Source organism: Dermochelys coriacea, chromosome 9, assembly GCF_009764565.3.
Source record: "Dermochelys coriacea isolate rDerCor1 chromosome 9, rDerCor1.pri.v4, whole genome shotgun sequence".
Classification (NCBI taxonomy): Eukaryota; Metazoa; Chordata; order Testudines; family Dermochelyidae; genus Dermochelys; species Dermochelys coriacea.
In genome coordinates, this window is record NC_050076.1 from 6,267,215 (window position 1) to 6,283,297 (window position 16,083).

Genomic DNA, 16,083 nt, shown 5'->3' on the forward strand with positions numbered 1-16,083 from the left:
GTGGCATTTTGAATAGATAAGAAGAGGGTGAGTAGACATGCAGTATGTTGTCAGGTTTAATTATGTGGTTTTTTTTTCATTTTAGGAATTTACCATTTAAGACCTTTGTTTACAGAATGTCAGTAAGTCAAAGAAGAATGAATTCACACTTTCTGAAAATTAGGCCTCTTAGAAGTGTCTAAAACTGGGTGCCCAAAAATGGGGTTACCACAAATCACTAGTCACTTGACAGTCTTGATCACAAATTGTCCTATTCATCGTCTGAAAACTACTCAGTTTGATTCTCTTGAGTGTGATCCAAGACTTCAGCACATATTGGTTGTCATAATGAACTCTGTTTATAAATATTCTGAATTCCCTGCATGGGCAGCAGGTGTCTCCCGAGAGCTGTTCTACTATTCACGTGGGCACAACCCGTTCTTCACCACACAGGGAGCTAGCTACTCCAGAGGTCAACTGGTACTGTTTAAGTGATCTCTGTATGTCTGTAAACAAAAGGAAAATTCCATACGCTCCTTCCATTCTTGCAGGGATCTTTCATCCAAACAGGTTCTGGCACAACATTTTTGTTCTTTGATCTCCCTGTCACTTTCCCCTCTCCGCCAACACAAAGCATAATTGGTCATTGATAACTTCCTGCTACAAGGAGAGGCTTTCAGGGCTCCGATTTAAACCGTTTACTGTATCCTGACATCTCTGTGGGGCACTAGATACCAGTCTGCTTCTGTAGGTATGTTTTTATTTTCTGTTGCTGTGCCTTTCCCTAAATTTGACATGTAACCTGGCATCTCTACCTCCACAACACCCCCAGTGAGTAGTGAGAATAGGACCTGCACAAGGCATATGGCATCTCTTTAAACTAAGCTACAGATCTTGTGCATGCTAAAATATAGCCAGAAAGTCCTTAACTTGTCCTTATGCCCATTCCTGTCCTTAATCCTTTCCCTGGCTACAGCATTTCCTCTGACGCTGAACAACCAATATGAGAGTGAGGAGCTTTAAATACTAGGCTACCAGGCAGGGTCTGACCTGGCCTCTGTACTGCCAAGGATTGGATGCAGTCCTTAGATGCTTAGCAGAGGAATCTTGAGTAGGAGCAGAAGTTATTTTACCTCTCCACTTGGCACTTGTGCGACCGCTGATGGGATACTGTGTTCAGTTCTGGTGACTACAATTCAAGAAGGAAGTTGATAAATTTGAAGAGGGTTCAGAGAAGAGCCATAAGAATGATTAAAGGATTAGAAACCATGCCTTGCAGTGAGATTCAAGGAGCTCAATCTATTTAGCTTAATGAGGTGAAGCTTAAGGGCTGACTTGATCAGTCTGTGAGTATCTACATGAAGAACAAATATTCAGTCATAGGCTCTTCTGTCTAGCAGAGAAAGGTATAGCAAAATCCAATGACTGGTAGTTGAAACTAGACAAAATCAGACTGGAAATAAGGTGTACGTTTTGACAATGAGGGTAACTAACCATTGGAACGATATACAAGGGTTGTGGTGGATTCTCCATCACTGACCACTTTTAAATCAAAATTGGGTGTTTTTCTAAAAGTTCTGCTCTAGGAATTATTGTAGGGCAGTTCTCTGGCCTGTGCTACGCAGGCGGTCAGACTAGATGATCACAATAGTCTCTTCTGTCGTTGGAATCTAGGAAAACCTCGTGAGCTAGAGATGAGGAATTGAATAGTGTCTTGCATGCCCATGCGTGCACCCTGAAACCACTATGAGTCCACGCTGGAGGATTAAAGACCAACGTATTCTTGCATGGTGATAAACATTTATTTATAAACTATGGCTTCTCTTGTCTTAGAAAGCAATGGCTTGAATTGGCCTGCTTATCAACTCCAGTACTGTGGGTGCTCAGCCCCTCTGAAAATCAGGAATCAAAGCCTTTGCGTGTTTATGGCTTACATCTGTTTTGTACTCAGTGGACATGAGCGAACTGTCTGCAGAGAACATTTGAAGTAGCTGGACTGCAGCATGGGAAGGAGGTCAGTCTTTAAATTGCTAAAACTGTGCTTGCCCTTTATACACACGGGTACTGAGGCACCCAGGTCAGGAACTGGTTACTGTGGCATGCCCTCGGGCTCGTTATGGGAAGGAGGAAACAGTGACCATGTTTGTGGCAATTTTTAAGATACCTTTTTACGTAGTGCTGTACGCGCTTCATAGCCCTGTTTCATGAGCTGAGGCGCCTTGCCGTTCCAGAAGCTGACATCTGTTAGAAAGGCAGCATCAGTCTCCTCTTTGGTTTGTCAGGAAAGGAAGGGCTGATCTCACACTGGCTTTTGGAGGTATTTACGCCCTAGCCCAGTCTCGTGCCGAGCCCCCTGATTTAGCAGTTTTTTTTTTTTTTTTTTAAATGGTAACAAGACAGCCGCTGTGTTCTGTCAGTTTATTGCCTTTCCCCTTTTTCGAAAATACCATCAGCTTCCTACTAACTCTGTTCTGTGGCCCTTGCAGCATCTTCCATGTGCAGATGTTTCCTAAACCTGTGCAAGTTCAGATCTAAAGTAACATCCATGGGTTGCTGGAGCCTATTTGGATGTGCTTGCCTTGGAGAGCCAATAGAGTAGTGGGCACCAACTCCTAGCAAGTTCAGTGAACTGCTGGTCCTCTGATGTTTCACATGCAGTTGGGCGTTGTTACTCTTTTTTGCAAGTTACTTCTTTATGGGAGTTGTCCCGTTTGACTTGAAAAAGCCTTACATTTTTATTAGACCTAATCTTTGAGCACAGTGGGTCAAGCCCCAAGCTAGATAAGACATTTTAAGTGCTGGAGTATGATCAAGGCTTCCACCGGAAGAGGACATATTGAACTCTGTGCAAATGGTTCTGATGTGACAGATGTGGAGATGATCTCAAAATAGGAGATTGGATTTGCTTAATGATTTATGTTTTCCCTAGACAATTAGTGCTGCTGCTGTAGAACAATTATTGTTAATGGTCCCATCACACGCTATTAAACATATTTTCCCCTTGGGCGACAAATAAATCTGTAAACAAGTCCTATAGCATAATCTTAACAAAGATAAAAACAGCTTGACTTTTCTTTTTCAAGTATATGATACTGTGTTTGGCTATTGGATCTGAAATTGCTTCACAGTTAAGAGTTGGCCTGATGCCAAAAAAAAATTAATGAGCAAATGAAAGTTTTAATACATAATCAGTATGCAGCAGAGAATTGTGGTTCTCAGATTAGTCCATGTGCCATGTATTCCTAATTGTTAATTATTTTGTCAGTGCTTGAAAGGTGGTTGATTTAATAAATTAACTTTCCTTGAGATCACAACCCTTTGGTCAGATGGATACTTCTGTTGCATATTTTATACCTAGGAAAGGCTGGGAGTGTACAGTAGCATGCATATAGAACAAATCCCTGAAAATTATTGTTCATGGAGCTAACTCTGCCACAGGTCTGGGTAGGTGTCTGCATGTATTTGGCCTTTATGCGGGTGACACTGACATGGCCACAGTGAAATAGATTAAAATGTATAGCTGACATTAGATTTTTTTTGAAAGCATCAACCTTTACAGCTCTAACTCAAAGTGATTAACAGGTTGGGTTTTTTTTTTTTTTTTTTTTTTTAAAGCATGAACTTGTGATCTGGGAAACTTTTAATAGCAAGGGTAATTAGCTTCTGGAACAATCTATGAAAGAAGGTGGTACATTCTCTATCATTGGAAATCTTTACATCAGGATTGGGCGTCTCTCTCTAAAAGAGATGCCCTGGTTCAGCCACAAGTTATTAGGCTTGATGCAGAAATTACAGGGTGAAATTTATGGCCTGTTAGGCAGAAGGTCACATTAAATGATTACAGTGGTCCCTTCTATCCTTGAAAATATATGATCCCTTTTCTCCCATTTGTAGTGAGTTTTAAGACTTTTGTTATGCGTTACAACATAAATTCAGACGGGTGGAATTATCTTAACAAATATTTCTGCACAAAAAACAACCTTGCTCCGGGGTAGGGAGAAACTCGGTGCCTTAAGCCAGAAATAAGGTAATGGTTATCAGAAAAGGTGGCATCACCATTAGCGAGAGTGCTAAAATCTTGCTCTGATTTCAAGATGACCTGCGACATTGTAAAGTGCATGTTGTAAATAATTTGTTTAAGTAGTGAAAATTTTAAAAAATTGCATTAGCAGCCAAAGCTGAGAGAAGCCTTGCTCCAGTTTTATACAATCTCCCCTCTGTTTTTTCCACCAAATGCATCCGATGAAGTGAGCTGTAGCTCACGAAAGCTTATGCTCAAATAAATTTGTTAGTCTCTAAGGTGCCACAAGTACTCCTTTTTCTTTTTGCGAATACAGACTAACACGGCTGCTACTCTGAAACCTGGCAGTAGCTTTAGTCACTGTAATAAATGACCATTGTTCATGCACTGTAAGGAAAAGTGCCTCCTAGTTTTTTATTTTAAGGATTTCTTGGGTTTTTGCTAAGGAGTTAGATAGGGAGTTGCATTTAGAGCAAGAGGAGTGAATGTGATGTGAAAGAACTCCCTTGTTATGGTTCACTTTTTTAAATCAGAATGCAGTACTGTAGTACTTCTTACCTTTGTGTCTCATATAACTATAGGCATGGTAAATCATCTCTTGATCATAGTGTTCAGAAATTTTCTTCCAAAACTGCACTCCAAAGTGTTTCTTCGTTGCTTGGAGGGATGGAGAAAGATCACAGTCAAGTCTTCATTTCTGTAGCAAGAGGGCTAGTCTTTGCTCAGCAAGTCCCTTATATCAGGTTGAGTAGTGCAAGGAGTGCACCACTGTGTGTGAAATCAGGTTGTGGGGAGAGATGCTCCTATGAGAGTAGAGAGCAAGACGTAGGGTCTCAGGAAAGTTGTGGGTTATCATGGTGTTATATACTTGGAACATAGCAGTAGCAGCTTTGCTACTTGGAACATACAAAAAGAGACTGGGCAAAGTACTGGAGAGTACAGTATAGGGCCCAATCCTGCAGTGGCCGAGCTGACGGGAGAGACTGTATAACTTGATATGGCTTTTCTTCAACTTAGAGCCTCAGAAAGATGGGGCAATTAATTAAATCTTTTTCTCAAGGGTTTCATGTTACTGGATAAATTCTCAAAGTAAACTGTATACTGGGAAATCTTTCTCTCAGGGTAATAAGCATCTGTAGCTAGTAAAGCCAAAAATGGCATTGGCTTGAAAGTTTTGGATTTTTGGCTTCATTTTTAAATGCATGAATCCTTAAGGAAGGCTTTGTCAAAGTAAAATATTATTGTAAAGCAGCACAGAAGCATGAATAAAGCTCGAAATGTTTGAAGGTCAGGGACTGGATTGCAGGGTAGCACAGAAAGCAAGTAAAAGGCTCAGTGGTGTGTTTACTTTGATGCTGTAGTGTATCTGTCTGCTTTCCCCTCATCCTGCTCATTTTGCTGATGATCATGGACTACAAATCCTCTCTCCTTGCTGATGTTTATGCGCTACATATATCAAAAGCGATTTTTAAAATATTATTGTAGCACGGGGGAAAACAGCATTTACATTTATGATTTCTGACCTTTTTTCATTTAAGAGGGACTGTCAAAATAAAAATCATTTTAAATTTCATTTCCTGCATTACCACCACACTAACTGGTAAGAATTCTTACAATCTCTTTATTTTTCACGACCTCTCGTTCACTCTGCTCTTCGCTCAGCTTAGGAATGGCCTGTATAGTCAATTTCATTTTTACGTTCTCATACTTTAGAACAGGTCTCAACCTTTCCAGACTATTGTACCCCTTTGAATCTGATTTGTCTCATGTACCCCACCCTCACTTAAAATACTTGCTTATAAAATCAGACATAAAAATACAAAAAAAGTATCGCAGCACACTATTACTGAAAATTGGTTGCTTACTTTTTTCATTTTTACCATATAGTTAAAAAAATAAAACAATTGGAATATAAATATTGTATTTACATTTCAGTGTGATTCAGCCTGTTTTTTTTTGTCTGAAGCCCAAACCCCAGGCAGGGGGCTGAATAATATAACTTAGCTTCATGGGGCACCGAGCAGTTGCTTTGCTTGCTGCCCCCTAGTACTGGCCCTGCACTTGTGGCCCCCCTAAACCCGTCCTGTGACACCCCCAGGTTGAGAAACACTAATCTAGATGAGTTGAGTACCCCCTGGAAGACCTCTGCATATCCTCAGGGGTACCCTGGTTGAGAGCCACTGCATTAGAACATGCTGTGGCATTTGAAAATACTTCAGGAGAATTATGAAATGCAAAAAAGATCTATAAATGTAACAGTTGTAGTTAGGTGGTCTGAATCTGGACTTCAAGTGCCTAAAAGTATGATTCTAAGTGAACAACTCCTTTAGTTGGCAGCTGTAGTAGACTTTTATTTTCTTGTGGAAACCACTAGAGGGGGCAAAGACTCACACTCTGTTCTGTGTATTACAAAGCATACAGTAAAACCTCAGTTGCGAACCTCTCGGGAATGGACATTGTTCGTATCTCTGAACAAAATGTGATGGTGGTTCTTTCAAAAGTTCACAACTGAACATTGACTTAATACAGCTTTGAAACTTTACTATGCTGAAGAAAAATGCTGCTTTTACCATCTTAATTAAATGAAACCTTTACTATTTTTTTAGTAGTTTGCGTTTAACATGCTATTGTATGTATTGCTTTTTTTGGTCTTTGTTGCTTCCTGATTGAGTGCTTACAGTTTCAAATGAGGTGTGTGGTTGACTGGTCAGTTCGTAACTCTGAGGTTCTATTGTACTTCTAATAATAAGTTTAGAAATATGGGCCTAAATTACCTGACAAATATATTTTCAGCTAGTGGAATGCTGTAGCTTATACTAAACTCATCCTAGTCGGGACGTATTAATGAGATAGCATGAATGATTTCTTAGGTTTGGTATTTTTTTTTTATAAAGACCCTCACATCTTGGCAATTGAGGGCTGATTTCAAATAAAAAACAAAAACGAAACCCAAACACTTGATTTTCTCCCTCAAGATTTAGAAAATCTTTTCTAAGACTCACGTAGCCTTCTTTTGTGCAAAAGGCAGATGGCAACTTTTCTGGCTAATTGAATACAGACCTAAGTGACATTCTCTCATGATCTGAACCTGTTATGTTCTTGACATGTTAATCAGAAAGGGGAAATGTTTGGAGAAGCTAATTTATCCAATTGTTTAATCTTGCACAGAAAAGGTTAAAAGGATTTTATTTACCCTTCCACCTATTTTATCTTATTTGCCTGTTAAAGGGTCCTCTTTTTCTTAAAAACAAAAGCTTAATAGCAACAGAAATGCCTTCATGACTTAGGGGAAAAAAGTAATTAAAACTGTTGGATTTAAAAATTCAGTGAGTGTTTGCAACCCTCGCCTTATGCTGGTACAGGAGAACCCAAAGCTGAAAATTATTAGAAACTAGTTGAAACTGACTAGTCTATTTTCATTAACCAGAGCAGAGTGTCTTACAGAAAGTAAACAGCATTCATCATGAAAGTGATCTAGTTTACAAATTTGTCAGTTTTAATAATCAGAGTTTAATAATCAGTGTAACGCAAGGAAACTTTTCCAAAAAATTGGATTTTAAGACAATGGGTAAAATTTTCAGAAGTGTCTATGTGATTTAGGAGTGTGACCCTCATTGAAAGTCAGTGGATTTAGGTTCCTAAATAGAGCTGGGTGAAATTTTTCAACTGAATTTTTTGGGAAAAAAAGGCAGATTCAGGTCAACTGAAACATTTCCCAAATTTGTGTCGTTTTGGTGAATTGTTTTAGTTGAAAACCACTTAAAAAAAAATTTCATATTTACATTTTCAAAATGAAACTTTTGACTCTCATTTCTAAATCACGTTTTATTTAGTAAAAAAATAGGGAAAGAAAGATGAAAACAAAACATTTCAGGTCAAATTAAGCATTTCATTCAACTCAAAATATATATATTTCTTTACTTTTTGATTCACCAGAAATTTTGAAAAAAATCTGTTTGGGTCAACTCGCATCTAATTCTTTCCTTGATTTTTTTTTTTTTTTTTTTTTTTTTTTTTTTTTTTTTTTTTGGAATTGTCTGCAAACTGAAAAATTTGTCACTTGCATAGCTGTTCTCACAAGTGCTTAAGGTCTGAGCTACATTTGCAAGTTCTTTCAATAAACCCGTTTCAGTTAACGATAAGGTGCGTGGTGGTGGTGGTACACCCTAGGTGTGGATGCATTAGCTTATACTAATAGCACTTATTCATCTTTCCGTACAGGAGTGAACTATACTGGTATAAGCAATTTTATTTTGGGATAACTGAATCCACACTGGGGACATTTTGATGGGTAGACAAGACCTTTGCAAATGGGACTTAAGCTCCTAAATCTCTTATGGGCTTTTGAAAATTTTGTGTCTTCAAGTCCTAATGGAGGGTGGAATGCTAAGACTGCAAAGTGGACAGATGTGTTGGGTTTAAACCGGAGCTAGGTGGCTCAGCAGTCTATACCTGTTTTTAAATCCACTGAGACTTGAACCTGTTTCTTCATGGAGTACACACTCTCCTTTATATTTTTAGAGCCTAAAATATTCTCTCCAGTAGGAGTCATTCCATGTCTTATAAATCTTTTAGAATTGCTAAATCCCTAGCAGCATAATGGGAGGGGAGAAACACACAATCATTTCTGTTATGCTTTTTTAAAAAAAAAAAATCCAGCAAGTGTTCCGAATTTGTGCAACACCTTATGTAAGATTGTAAATATGTAATTTTCATTACTCAAGGACATAACAAAATGAGAGGGAATGGATTTGTTTATAATGCATGGAATTAGCGGAGGGTTTTCTAATTGGATAATTTAAAAATGGACTGTTCAGAAAAGGAAGTTTCATGGTAATGTCAGGAGAAAATACTGAGATACGTGAACTATGAAATGAAATTTGTTTGAAGAATGAATTTTTATGTAGAGAAACTTACTGTTGGATATTACTAGAGAATATTATACCTGCGTATTTGCAAAATAAGTCGTTTGTTATGCACTGTTTAGCGACTTTATGAGAAATGAACCTCGCTCTTGTAAAATAAAAGAATCACCGTATTTCTAGAAGCGTGGTTTATGTAAACGTGATTCCTTATAGGACAAAGAGCTTTCCATTTAAAGGGACACTGTTCTTTTTGTTTCTAAATATCTGGGAAGGATTCACATATAAAGATGTTGGGGGGCCTTAAAAATTTCTAGATAGATGGGGCTTGCAATTTAGTCAATTAAAAAAATAAAATAAAAGTAGATAGTTCCTGTGATTAGTTTCCTATTTTTAAAACAATGTCTGTCTGCCTTGCTGCTGTTCGGAAGACCCTTGCAAACTGAGGAGAAACTGAATATAGAGAGAAAAGGAGTACTTGTGGCACCTTAGAGACTAACAAATTTATTAGAGCATAAGCTTTCGTGAGCTACAGCTCACTTCATCGGATGCATTTGGTGGAAAAAACAGAGAAAAAAAACGCTGTTTTTCCCACCAAATGCATCCGATGAAGTGAGCTGTAGCTCACGAAAGCTTATGCTCAAATAAATTTGTTAGTCTCTGAGGTGCCACAAGTACTCCTTTTTCTTTTTGCGAATACAGACTAACACGGCTGCTACTCTGAAACCTGTGAATTATAGAGAAACTTCAAAAGTGGCTATCTAGAGAAGTGCTGTCAAATGCAAAAGTAAATACTATAAAGGAGAGTTTTTCTACATTCAGGTTAATCCGTGTTGGTTAGTTGTATAACAGTAGCAGTTTAAAAAATTCAGACAGAAGAAGTATGTTTTAATCAGAATGATAAAGAAGTTATACCGTAAGGTCATTTATGGTGGAATTAAATACACGTCTTAGGTATCAGTCAGAATGTTGGTACTTCTGTGTCCTTTTCGCATGGCAAAGATCAGGTGCTCCTATAGCAATTTCTGATGGACAGAGAGATGCCTTCTGCAGTTTTCATGTTGCAAGTTTCCACATTGTTCAAAGTTCCATCAAAAAAAATTTGCTGCCCTTGGATTATATTACTTTCATTGTTGATGTTACATACGATATAAATCATAAAAAGAAATTTTGTAAACCACTACCAACTTCTGCTGACTTACATTTTTATGTACAAGCTCCTGAAGTTGACTTTTCCATTGTAGTAAGGAAATAGTTTAAAAAAATATTGCCTCCCCTGATAAACTCCATGGAAAACATGTCAGTTTTGCTAACATACAGAGTTGTATTAACAGCTCTAAAGCTAGCTTTCTAATACGCAGAATGTTGTATGTTTCATGTTTTAAACAAATCTTTAATACGTTTTTATGTGGAATTTTTTTATTTTGGAACCTTTTGGAAGTTGAAACTAATGCAGAATGCTGTAGCCCACTTAAGTGGAGTTCATAGTGGGAGCGCACTAGACTTGGGCTCTGTGAACTTCACTGGCTGCCAGTAAGCTTCAGAACAGAATTCAGGATATTGAGTTCTAACCTATGAAGCCCTAAATGGCATGGCACCTGGTTGCCCGAGACAACCTCTTTCCTCATAATATACTGCCACAAGTGAGGTCAGCAGAGCTGCTGGGAGGGCATTCTCTATTGTTGGGGGTAGAGGGTGTTCCCTGAGTTAGAACCTGCTCCCCCCACTTGGTCTACAAGATCCCAGATATGTTAACTGCTGAGCATGCTGCAAAGCTCATAATTTCCCTCCCCCTTTGTTAAGGCTGGTAAGGAGGGTGTGAGTGGACGTGGATATTTTTTATGAGTAAGCCTTTGTCTCTGTTATGTTGTAATTTTTGACTTATGGGATATGCAGCCGGAGTAGTAGATAAGCATCTGTAGATATATTTTAAAAATTTGAAGAAATAAACAACAGTATGATCAAGCGTAACAGTTCTGAAGGAACCGTTCTGTCCCATCTCAGTGTGTATTTTAAGGCGTTTTCATCTTTCGTCTTGTAACTTAAAAAGACAATTAAACTACCAAATCTGAGTTTCTGTAACAAATTAAAAATCAAGCAACTGGGAATTGCATAACTTAATATTGCATTTTGTACCTGGTACGTGTATAGGAGTTTCCAGCTGGTTGATTTAGCACAGCATGGGCTATATTCTCTAAGAATTAAGAGAGCTGCAGCCCAAATACGGGTTATTTTTTTTTTTGTTTGGTACTTGTGTAGATTTCAGACCTTAAGGGTTAAATGGATTTTTTTTTACCATTTTTATTAAACAGAGTGTAGCTTCATCCAAAAAAAGGGCTTGAGTTTTGCTGGTGAATGATTAACTGCATTATAAACATTTATAAATCATGTTTGTTATGCAGATACCTATATGTACTAGAAGTTGAGAATTGCAAAGCTTTCTCACTTGTAAAGTGTAGCTAAAAGGAAATGTGCAACAACAGCAAAAGGATTATTTTCCAAACAAGTTTATTCTACTTCACGCTGATGCTAGCAGCTGGAACGTCTATCCATCTAACTTTTCTGCGCCCTGCACAGTGTAATATTTAGTGTTGTTAACAAATTGCTTACTCCCTCCAACAATACTTGTAGCAGTTCCTTCCTATCAGAGTGCCCTGACTAATGGAGGTAATTTGTTTTAGGTTCTTCTGTAGTCTTGTGATATTGTTGCTAAAGTGAGAACTCTTCTGCCCTATATATGACTTTTTTTTTTTTTTATTCCCTGCCCCATCTTCCTCTTCATATCCTTTCTCCCCGCTCATAACTGCACTCTTTGGGTATGTCTACCTGCAACTAGACACCTGCAGCTGGCCCATGCCAGCGACTCGGGCTTGTGGGCGTGGCTAAAGGGATGTTTAATTGCAGTGTAGATATTCAGGCTTGGGCTGCAGCCCATGCTCTGGGACCTCCACACCTCGCACAATCCTAGAGTCTGGGCTCCGGCCCAAGACCAAATCTCTGTACCACAATGAAAACAGCCCCTTAGCCCAAGCCCAAGTCCAGCTAGCATGGCCAGCCATGGGGTTTTTAATTGCAGTGAAGACATATCCTATTGTGAATTGTCCTATCACCAAGATGTTTGTCTCTACATAGAATCATGCTCTTCTCTGACTAGCCTGTTTTTCCTTTCTGGATTTTGAGGTTAAAATCTAGTCTTACACAATCTCTTCCTGGATGTGGATTGTGACATGGCTGAGGTTTCCTTGCTCAATGTCTAAATTGGGTAACTGGGACAGGCTGATAGGCGTTTCTATTGATGTACATAAACCTTGGCAATGAAATTTCGATCACTGCTTGCTGGGTGAAAGAAGATTTGGTGAAATACATGTTTGGTTGAATAAGGTAGTTGCTCATGAAAGCCTGTTCAGGGGTTATTTTCTTCTGTTACTCTCACAGAAATCATCCTCTGGGACACACTAAGGGCTTGTCTACATTACCCGCTGGATTGACGGGCAGAGATCGATCTAGCGGGGGTTGATTTATTGTGTTTAGTCTAGATGCGATAAATCGAGCGCTCTCCCGTTGACTCCAGTACTCCACCAAGGCGAGAGGTGCAGGCAGAATCGATGGGAGAGCGCCAGCTGTCGACTTACCACAGCGAAGACACTGCGGTAAGTAGTTCTAAGTACGTCGGTTTCAGCTACGTTATTCACATAGCTGAAGTTGCGTAACTTAGATTGACCCCCTCCCCCCCGCTAGTGTAGACCAGGCCTATGACTAGGACACAAACTGGAGTTTGACTTGGGATTCTTATTACAGACTGTCAGCTCTACCAAAATTGTGGCGGAGACAGCAGATGAGCTAAATTACCTTTCGCTCCTTCAGGGTGCTCCATCCTAGGCCATAGTTGAGGTGGTTGGTGGAGTGAGAGGAGAAACTTCTGTTACTGCTGCCTGTGCTTTTGCTGTATCCTTTCATTTCCAGTACTGCTTTTCCTTCCCAAGATAGGGTCTATGTGACTAAATAAACCACTTGCTTTGCTTAGGCATCCAGTAGCTTTCATCAGAAGCACATTAGAGAACTTTTTTTTTTGTTTTTGTTTTTTTTAAAATCTCGAACGGTTCCTGAAGAAGGGTGAGGAACTTTACCTGTTACGCACGTTCAGCATGAGGATGGAGGCAATTGTCTGCCATCTGACCGTTTTTTTACAACTTGCTAATTTGTATGAACCCATGCCCTGCTCCTCAAAAACTTAGTCTCTTGGCACTATTATGGTGCTAGACAATCCAAAGTGAACTGCGTGCTGGATTAATTTGTTGTCTTAAATATTCCCCCTTCAGGAAGGTTGATATTTCTTTGATTGCAAATCGTTCTAGTGCATTTACTTGTCTGCTGTGATCAGACCACCTATGAATTTGACCCAAAGAGGAGCTCTGACTACCTTGAAAGCGGTCTCTTTCACCAGCAGAAGGTGGTCCAATAAAAGACATTACCTCACTCATCTTGTGTCTCTAAAATCCTGCGACCAGCACAACTACCAGAACACTGCAAATATGAATTTGAACACACTTATGCTCCAGTGTGATTTCAGAGCATCCTCCTTATAAGATGAGTGATAATGTGCAGTATTTTCCATTAGGTATATACCTGAAGTTGGTTGAATATTTTTGTTACCCTTAAACTAAATTTTTCTTCTAAAAATATTTTGAAGATAATGCAGATCGAATTGGGGCTTTTGATTATCAGCTTTTTCTCCCTTAAAGTTTGGCTGCTATTCACAGCTGTAACAACCAATTACTAGTGGGCTTTATGATGACAGAGGTATCAAGCAGAAATTTAGACTAGTAGAAAAGGATTCCAATGTTTTATTTTTTTTTTATTTTTTTTAATGCTTAATGAGGTGCGGGGCGGGGGAGGAAAATGTAATATAACTACCAATGAAACACGTTTTTAATCCCTTTCCTGGAATTCTCTGGCATTGTTACTTCAGGTTCTCTTTTATGCAAAATGTATTTGGAAGGATGTTATCTTTAGTGCTTTCCATTCTGTAGATAAACAAATAATTTTGCTGCATAGGCTTTATTAGCTTAAAAAAGAAGCGTTAAAAGCTTAAAGAAGGGGAGTGGGGGGGAAGCTCTGTGCTGAAGCTGATACAGATTATAAATGAAAACTGTGAAAAGATGAGAGTGACTGCAGACTGTAAGAATTAAAATAGCTTTGGGAAATATGATTTCCTTCCCAAGAAGAAAGTGATGTAATCATCTGGAACTGTCAAAGTTTTTGAGCCCCCGGATCTGCAGTAGCCATTGCGTTAGGTTTTTACAGCTTGTTGGGAGAGATAAAGGGACTCCCTTTCCTTTAGCAGCACATATTTGTAGATTTATGCCATAGTTGACTCTATTGCAAGGGCTGCAGAAAGTTGTTAGATGTAAATTCTTTCTGATTCTTTAATTCTAATTAAGAATCTGTAATTCTTTCTAATTCAGTTGAGGTGCATTAATGTACTGGTCTAGCCAATGTGGAAATGTTCTAGTAGGTCCTTTGCTGGTACCGGCTTTGGGAGCCATAGTATAGTTAGGTTTCAGAGTAGCAGCCGTGTTAGTCTGTATTTGCAAAAAGAAAAGGAGTATTTGTGGCACCGTAGAGACGAACAAATTTATTTGAGCATAAGCTTTCGTGAGCTACAGCTCAATGCATCCGATGAAGTGAGCTGTAGCTCACGAAAGCTTATGCTCAAATAAATTTGTTAGTCTGTAAGGTTCCATAGTGTAGTTAGGCTACTGACTGCTGACACCATTTTAAACTCCATGTTATCTGAACCTGATCAGAACAGCATCACCTTGGTAAGATCCAAGGGGCCTGTTCCTGCACCCATTGAAGTTGATGGCAACACTTCCACTGGCTTGAAAGGGTGTAGGAATGAACCCTAAAACACCAAGTTGTCCAATTTCATTAGCGCTCCCAGTGTTACCTACTCCGAAGGAGCTAAACTGGCATTATGCCCAAAAAAAAAATCCTACCATTGCTATCTTCCCTTTTCTAGGAGAAGCTCGGTCATTCAAGCAGGATGCTGAAATTCAGGAGGGTTTGGTTGGTTTTTTTTGTTTTTTTTTATATTCTGCCACTGACTCACTCTATTCTGAAGAAAGTCGCATGCTCTTAGCTCCCTAATTTCCTCCTCTTAAGAAAGTGACTTCATCCCTATTTTAAAGGGTGTTGCCATCCTCTGATTAGAGTTGCTGTTTAAATACAAAGTAACGTTATTGTTCTCTCCTTCTGATAAATTAAGGCATTAAAGGCCTAAGTGCCTTGAATTTCACCCTGCTTTATTTCCCTGGTAATACATTTTCATATGTTTGTGAATGCATTATCGTCATTAATGCACACTGGTGTACCCTGGGGTATGAGGCTGGAAGCAATAACTGCTTCAAAGCTGAAGGAAGAGGCTGTGCTTAGATCACGTTCCAGAGGGAGTAAAGACCGCTTTACTAGTTTTAGGTTTCATAGTTCCCTATACCTGTTTGAGCTTAATTTTAAGAATGCCTCTTCCTCCTGCTCTTTAAAATAAAACAAAAACAAAAAAAACAGGATAGAATCTGAAGATACCTGTAGCTGGTCAGGGCACAAGTTATCAACATTACTAATTACTCTTAGTTTGGTTACCAATTAATTAATATTAATTAATAGTTAATATTATCTGCTGTCTTAGTACAAACTATTTTAAAACATGCTTGCTTAGCAGACCACAGTTTCACAAACTTTATCTGAGGAGGTGAAGGCTGAAGCCACCAAAATACTGAATTTTCAGGAAACCCTAACTATTTTTAGACAGTTGGTAAATCTTGTTTTTATGTCAATATTGTAAAATATTTACATAAAATATGAGTGCCAGAGTTACAAATGAGCTTACATAACTTGTTTAACATTCTGAAAATATTTTAGGTGTTCTGTGAGAGTGGGAAAGCATAAGTGTTCAGGATAGATGGCCAGGTATGTGTTGAATCTTTGGATTCCACCCCTCTTCTCCGCCCATTGAAAAGAACCCTGCCTGACCTAGTAGTTGGAACTGATCAATGTTGTTTTCAATTATATCGTTTGATATTCACTTGTCCCAAGGTCATCTGACACCAGTTAAGGCAATGAAATTCCTGATGGCCAAATTTTAGCAAAAATCTAGAATCCGTTTGGTATATCTTGTGTATTCAGACTGAAATCTTGACTCCATGAAGCCAGTGGCAGATC

The 16,083-nt window shown here is 38.8% G+C and overlaps 1 protein-coding gene across 3 annotated transcripts in view; it reads left to right on the forward strand.

Moving 5' to 3' along the window:
- Positions 1-16,083, forward strand: part of PSMD1 (proteasome 26S subunit, non-ATPase 1) — a 117,108-nt gene that overhangs the window by 26,487 nt on the left and 74,538 nt on the right. The gene's annotated exons all lie outside the window — the stretch shown is intronic.